This window comes from Suncus etruscus, chromosome X (genome assembly GCF_024139225.1).
Source record: "Suncus etruscus isolate mSunEtr1 chromosome X, mSunEtr1.pri.cur, whole genome shotgun sequence".
In the NCBI taxonomy this organism is placed as follows: Eukaryota; Metazoa; Chordata; class Mammalia; order Eulipotyphla; family Soricidae; genus Suncus; species Suncus etruscus.
Window position 1 is genome coordinate 94,059,764 of NC_064868.1, and position 8,224 is coordinate 94,067,987.

Genomic DNA, 8,224 nt, shown 5'->3' on the forward strand with positions numbered 1-8,224 from the left:
TAAAAAATTTAAAAAAGATATTAGGGGACTGAAGCAATAGAACAGTGGGTAGGGCGCTTGCCTTGCACGCGCTTGACCTGAGTTCGGTCACCGTCATCCCACACGGCCCCCCGTGCATGCCAGGAAGGCGTCCTGAGCATAGCCGGGTGTGGTTAAAAAAAAGCCAAAAAAAAAGATATTAGGAAAAAAAAAAGAAGGAAGTGGCAAAGAAAACTAGATCTGTCTATTTTCTCTAACAAACCAACAGCTTTCCCAGAACCTGGATCAGCGAATTTTCACTCAAATCTGGCAAAAAGGAATCATGGTACTGTTAAGTCAGATGGGCAAGCAAGGGACAGAATTGTCATATCCAGTGCGAGCCATATCTCTTCATTTGCTCCACAGTTTGCTGAACAAAAGTGGACTCTTATCCCCAGAGAAAATTGGAAAGATAATTGAGTAAACTAACTGATAATACTGGGCTATGTATAGGTTTAACTGGATACCCACAACCCCCTTAGAATGTGACCTCCTTTGGAAACAGGGTATTTGCAGTGTAGGGGTTGGGTCCTTTGTCAGCATAGGGGTCTTTCTGAGACAAAACCTGGGAAGAAACAGTTGTATGAAAACCAAGGCAGGGTCTGGGGGGGGTACAGCTCCCTCAAGAACTGCAAGAGAAGACGAAGGGTCAGAAAGATAGTGCAGGGCCCGGAGAGATAGCAGAGCGGCGTTTGCCTTGCAAGCAGCCGATCCAGGACAAAAAGTGGTTGGTTCAAATCCCGGTGTCCCATATGGTCCCCGTGCCTGCCGGGAGCTATTTCTGAGCAGACAGCCAGGAGTAACCCCTGAGCACCACCAGGTGTGGCCCAAAAACAAAAAAAAAAAGAAAAGAAAAGAAAAAGAAAGAAAGATAGTGCAAAGGTAAGGCACCCAGCCAGGAGTGATCCCTAAACACAGAGCAAGGAGTGAGCATTGCAACTTGTGACAACAACACCCCCCTTCCATAAAGAGGCGGGAGGAACCCTCTTCTGGAACCTCTAGAGCCCTGGGTTTCCACCAGTAGTTGGCAGTCCTGCCCAAAGCCCTGGAGTGGCACAATCAGGTTCCCTCAGATGGTAGGTACCATCATGGACCCCCCCAAGGCTTGAGATAGGCAGAGTTCCAAGCCACCAGGAGGAGAGATTCACATGCAGGGGCCAGAATCCCGCCATGGAGGTTCTTTCCCCTCAGAATGCTTGACTTAGTGACCCCCCCAAAAAAAAACTAAAGACAATCAGGCTTGCTAGCTTACTGCATTCCAAATGTGGCACAAAGAGAAAGACCCATCCAAGTGGATTTCATTGTCCTAAGGGAGTTGGCAAACCAAGCCCTGCCCATCCTCTTGAGAAACTTGGAAAGCTTTGTGAGAAAGCTGAAAAGGCACCCTCTTTCAGTGAGCACTGAGCAGAGACAGCAGACACCAGGGCACACTGGCCAAGGAAGGCATATGTCCTCTGAGGAACAGTTATTGTGATAGTGGGAGTGGAAGCCAGTAAAGAGAGAAGGACAGGGGGACTTTGGACTCCCCAGGCATCTTCTCTGTTCTAGAGGCTTCATCCAAACTCCAGGATCCACTCCAAATGACCCTTCGGGGGCCCCATGTGTCCCTTAGCTTGTGGCCACATCTCTCCAAATTACTCACAGTCCCCTCCTGCCCTCCTTGTGTCTCTTTAAGGACAGTTACTGACTACAGACCTATAACCCTACACCAGCCCTGGTGAGCTGGGCCCCGTGAGCTGGGCCCACATTCAAGAGCCACAGCTGCTCTAGGGGGCTTACACGCTGGCTGTTCACCCATAGGACCGCCGGGCACAGGGGAGCGTGGGGCAAAGGAAGTGGCAGGACACTGAAAGTTTGGGGTGCTAGAGGGAGTCATGGCTTTGGAAACACTGTATATCAGCAGGGACGGGGACCAAGGGGCTCGGGAGGAGGTACCCAGGTAACGCGGAAGACCCAGGAGGCGGGGCTTGAGGCGGGGCCCTGGTGGTCTTGTAGTGGTCGGCAACCTTTATTTTCCTTTTTTTTTTTTTTGGTTTTTGGGCCACACCCAGCGATGCTCAGGGGTTACTCCTGGCCGTCTGCTCAGAAATAGCTCCTAGCAGGCACGGGGGACCATATGGAACACAGGGATTCGAACCAACTACCTTTGGTCCTGGATCGGCTACTTGCAAGGCAAATGCCGCTATGCTATCTCTCCGGGCCCGGCAACCTTTTTTTTCAACTGAGCCAAATCTCGCCAAAACCACGATTGACATTTATATTGAGAGCCACATAGGGCGCGCACTGACAGAGGCTTGGAGCGGCCGCCCGGCACACAGAAGAGCCAAATTAAAAGTGTAAAGAGCCACATGTGGCTCCCTAGCCGTAGGTGGCCGACCACTGGTAGGGGACAGGACGGTGGAGGCGCCTAGGCGGGGCCTGTTTGTGGGCGGGGCCTGTTAGTTTCGGCCAGCGGAGCTGGGCCCCTGGGAATGTTGTGGAGGCGGCGCTGGAGGGAGAGGGGCAAGGAATCAGGACTGTGAGAGCATGGGGTTCGGGAGGAGGCGGGACCTTGGGAAAGCCGAGGGCCGAGCTGGCAGAACCCTGCAGGAAGAGGTGGGAGGGCGGAGAGGTGGGACCGTGGGAGAGCTGGGACGCTGTTATACATGAAATTATTTCCATAAATTATTATCTCCACCTGTTGTCCTACCTATTACCTTTTAGGGTGGGCACTGTTGGGAGCGAGGTGCTCGGGGTCTTTTGGTCGAGTTTACTGGCTGGCTCCAGGTGTTTTTTGGAGCTGGTAGTAGGCTGACAAAGGACTCTGCATCCGACCTTCTTACCCCTTTACCCTCCTGTCTGTGTGGATTATTTGCTGCGGATAAATATTACCAAGATCTCCCCCTCCCAAGTGGATAGGGGAATGGGAATCAATTTCTCATTCTGGGAGATATTTGAGGATTCATCGATAACCAATCAAGGTGTAAACGGGACCTAACAGGACGCCTGAAAGTAGATTTCGGGTTTTCCTTGAGCACGGAGCCAAGGATCTTACCCTTGGTGAACCCGGGGCTGCGGCTCTTTGAAAGTGCCTGCAGCTCTGTGCCCAGTCACCTTCCCGGGGAATGGAAGCAGCCCACTGGGACTGACTGCACACTAGGGGAGAGAACCTGGGATAGGCGGAGCCCAGGAGAGGGCACCTCTCTCAAGCCCTGCCAGGCACTGTTCTGACTGTGCCACTGTGCCGCTATGCAAGAGTGCCCGGGAGCCAGCAGCCAGGCCTGGCTCCCGAAGGCAGCTAGAAACTAATATAGGAAGTGGGGACCTCGGATACGCACACTCATCCGTTCAGGAGTGGGGGGCTTTGCATACGTGAACGGAGTTGTATGAAGTAAGTGAAGTTTTGGGGTGTGCCATTATACCTCCGCAATACAGAAAGGCACCTTCGATTCAGACCTACAGGTTAAAGAAAGAAAATGTGCCCAGGAGTGGGAACCAGGAATCCAGACTCTCTGCTGGCATCTGCTTTCTCTCACCTGAGTACTGCCCTACCCACGCGCCTGAACCTGCCGGTCATAGAAACGTCTCAAAACTTCCAAAGCTTCCTAAAGTGGCTACTGCCAATTGTGTTCAAGGGGCCAAAATGATGGAAAGATCCCGCAGGCCACAAAGGTTCCTGAGGTTCCTGTTGGGCATATGAGGAAGGAAAGAAATTCCAGAAGCCAGCGGGGTCCCCTGGGAGAAGAAACGCAGCTGGGTGACAGCAAGGGCCAGAGGCTTGCAGAAAAGCAGGGGGCCCTCTGGTGGCCAGGGCCTTGTAAAAGAGAGTGCCATGCACACTCCTGTCTTAGCGAAGCCTCCAGCAGCTTCAGGCCTTTAGCCGCTGCAACCAGAAATGGACCACGACACCTGGGGACACAGTTTAGAGCTTCAGTCCAGCCAGCACTTGTGAGGAGTGACAAAGTGAGAGATCAAGCCAGGTTGCAAGTGGAACTTAATTTAAGTGGTGGGACACTGAAAACTTGGGGGGGTCAGTCCACAAAGGAGGTTCAGCTTAATGTAAAGAAACTAGAAAAAAGGCACACCAACTTGGGCCAGAGTAATTCCAGAGGTCTGGGCACTGGTATTGCATATGGTCAAACTACAGTTCGATCCCTAGCCCAATACAGAGCATTCAGGGTAACTACTGAGTGTCACTGTGTGACCCAAAAACAGAACAAAAACTAGAAAACTGATGGAATTGATAAAAGAGATGATCTTAAACAATGAAGCTTTGGAAACTTTGAGATGGTCCTGTGAGCAGCTGGTTCAAAAGCAAAAACAAAACAAAACAAAAAAACAAATAAACTAGAAAACTGATGGGATTCATAAGAGATGATCTGAAATGAGGCAGAAAAAATCCAGCCCCAGACTTTTTCTTTTTAAAGGGGGGAGCAATAGTACAGCAGTAGAGCATTTGCCCACCCAGGTCAGACCTGGGTTTGATTCCCAGGTTCCCATATGGTCCCCCGAGCCTGCCAGGAATGATTTCTGAGCGCAGAGTCATAAATCACCCCTTAGTGCAGCCAGCTGTGCCCCCCCCCAAAAAAAATAAATAATAAATAAAAGGTGAGGCTAGAGCAGTAGCACAGCATGGAGGGCATTTGAACCTCAGCATCCCTGAACCTGCCAGGAGTAACCCCTGAGAGCTGCCAGGTGTAGCCTACAATAAACAGAACAAAAAAATGTTGGAACTTGAGTCACATCCAGCTGTGCTCAGGTCTTACTGTTGGCAGTGCTTGGGGTACCCCAAGCAGTGCAGGGGGTCAACCTGGTGGGCCCAATGCAAGGCTAGTAACTTAAACCCTGACCTAACTGCCGCTCCTCCAGGCTTTGAGGTTGGAAACGCCCAATGGTTTGCACACAAAAGAAAAGACGGGTATCGCCGATCCTGAAGAATTTGGTAATGTACTCCAGCTACTTCAGAGAATTAAGCAACCAAAGGGCTAGGATGTTTGAAAAGCAGCATCTAGTGGTTGGAGAGATGAAGCAGCATCCCCATATGGCCTCCCAAGCACCACCAGGCATGATTCCTGAGTACAAACCAGGAAAAAAACAGAACATCTTCAGTGTGGCCTCAAACCACAAAATAAATAAAAGCAGCATCTATTGTCAGTAGTCTCTGTAGTCGTGCATGTGCCTAAAGGTGGGAGAGGCCCTGAGTTTGATCCCAATCACCCAGTACGACCCCCCTACTCCCATACTCAGGTGTGGACCTGGTGATCTCTGAGAACTGCTTAGTGTGAATCTCCACTTTTTTTTTGCTTTGGGGCCACACCCACCAGTGCTCACAGTTGACTCTTGGCTCTACATTCATACTCCTGATGGTGTTTGGGAGACCTTAGAGAATGCCAAGGATTAAATCTGTGTTGTAAATGTACAAAGCAAGTGCCTTAGCTCCATCTCTGACACCCCACTCTTTTATAATCTTTGTTTGTTTTTTTTTTGGTTTTTGGGCCACACCCGGTGGTGCTCAGGGGTTACTCCTGGCTGTCTGCTCAGAAATAGCTCCTGGCAGGCACGGGGGACCATATGGGACACCGGGATTCGAACCAACCACCTTAGGTTCTGGATTGGTTGCTTGCAAAGCAAATGCCGCTGTGCTATCTCTCTGGGCCCAATTATTTTTATTTTTATTCTGACACCCCACTTTTTGTTTTGTTTTGTTTTGTTTTGGGGCCACACCCGTCGGTGCTCAGGGGTTACTCCTGGGTGTCTGCTCAGAAATAGCTCCTGGCAGGCACGGGGGACCATATGGGACACCGGGATTCAAACCAACCACCTTTGGTCCTGGATTGGCTACTTGCAAGGCAAACACCGCTGTCCTATCTCTCCAGGCCCATGACACCCCACTTTTAAAGAAAAACAGCATCTGGTAAAACTGCATGAGTGTGCATGGATGGAGACACATGTTGGGGGGGAAGGAGCCTATGGAAGTGCACAATGCTGCCATGGGGTAGGTGCCAAATCCCCTCACAGGCATGTGAGATGCCAAGAGAGTTTGCAAGAAATAGCACCAAGGGCCCACAGAAGCAGGCAACATGTTGCCTGCTACAAGTCATCAGTCTTTGCTCAGTGCTTTTTGTCTAGGGCAGGTGCTACTTGTTCTCAATGCAGGGTTTCCTGCAGTAAGCCCAGAAATGTTGGTGGCCCCTTTACTGGACATCCCCTCTTGCAAGGAGGAGGCTTGTGCCAGCTGCCCCACATCTGTGTGACCATAGGCGTGGTCCACTGTGGTCTTATGTGATTGGACAACCTTAGTCATATTTGGCCAAGGCTAGAGCAGTAGTGCTGGCTCTGCGGATCCGGGCCATCTCACAGCGCATCTAAGTGGTCACCCACCCCAACACACACACACACACACACACACACACACACACACACACACACGCTGCAGAGCAACAGTGCCAGGGAGGATAGCTGTTGAACTGCTGTATCCAGGCGGTCACGTTTGCAGACACTACCAACAGCCTTGCAAAGTGTTGTGCCAAGGACACGGTGCCTACCATCGTGCCTGGGCCTTCCAGATTCACTGTCCTGTTGCTACAAGATGACCAGGCCAGCAACCTGTGCCCTGGGGGCATTGGGTGGCAGTGTGGCACCACCCCACCCATTTCAGTTTGATTAATACAGTGGGAAAGGCCTGTGCTCATAGTAGAGTTATGAGCATGGAAGGGCCCCAGAGGAAATGTTTCGGCAGCCACTGGTGGCTGTTCTGCTTTGCTTTTACTCGATGACATCAAGAAAGTTTCAGCCACAAGAGGAGAGCACTGCCTTCATTCACAGGGTACCCTGGCACCATCACTCACAGCATACCCTGGCACCATTATTCACAGGGTATCCTGACACCATCATTCACAGGGTAACCTGCCACCATCATTCAGGAGGTACTCCTGGCACCATCATTCAGGAGGTTCCATAGCATTGCCCTCATTCACAGGGCACCAAAGCATTATCATTCAGAAGGTTCAGGGCACCATCATTCATGGGGTGTCCTGGCACTATTATCACAGGGTATGATGACACCATCATTCATAGGTTACTGTGGAGGAGGCCCAAACTCAGTGAAGAAACTCAGGATCAATGGGACATGTGTGAAGAGCCACTTGTGAATCCTACTGTAATTTTGTGGTTTCCTCTTCTGAGAGCCTCACTTGGCAGTTCTGAGAGCTTATTTCTGGCTCTCTATTCAGGGGTCACTCCTAAAAAGGCTCAGGGGAGGTCAAACTGGGCTTAGCCACATACATGCAGATACCTTAGCCCTGTCCTCTCTCTCTCTGACCTTCACTGTAATTTCGTGTATGCTGTAGCTCTATTGTTTGCTAATTGTGTGCCTTTGTCAATGCACCATAAACCCATCTGTGCATGCTCAAGAGGACTTGCATATACACATGACTCCCTCCTTTCCTGGAGAAACCGTTGTCACCTGCCTATGGGCACAGCAGACTTTCAGGCAGCCTCAGCCTGTCGGTGCCATTGGCCCAAGGTAGGACAAACCAGAAAGCATTGTGGGGCTGGGCTCAAGTCCCTCCTGGGCATCACCCATTTGGTGAGTGGGTGGTATCTGCTAGCTGAGTGGATCCAGCCTGAGGCTGGGGATCCCATGTTCTCTGGGCACCTGATCCTCATGGTACTTCACCCCATCCCACCCCCATGGCAGTCTCTCTGGAGCAGAGTCCAGTAGTTAACATTGGGCCACATGAGCCACCTTCCCACTTGCCACATCCAGCTGCTCAGCCCAAGTTGCACCCCTCCCTGGTTGCCCCTCTTTTCCTCACCTTCCAGGCTTGCTCTCGTCCCCAAAGAAATGCTAAATTATAAATTAATTCCCATACCTCCCTGTTTGCTCCTGTGAGGTTTGCCCTATAGTGGCAGCCTGTGTGGGCAGGCTATCCTGCCACCCAGTGCATGACAGTGTCTCAAGCCACTCTGACCTACTTCAGGGTCCCAGAACGGGCCCAGCTGGCTCCAGGCTCAAAGCTTGGCTCCCACAGTGAGTCACCCTGGGCGTGGTGGCCCCTCCTAACCTGTCCCTTCTCACCTGCATTAGTGTTCAGCTTCCGGACACTCCAGGATGAGGGGAGTCAGCTTCCCAAACCGAGGGGTAAGAGCTGATATGGGGCCAAGGCAGAGAAGGGTGGACACAGCTCAGGACTCAGGTCGGCACCCCACAGGCTTTCCTGTCACT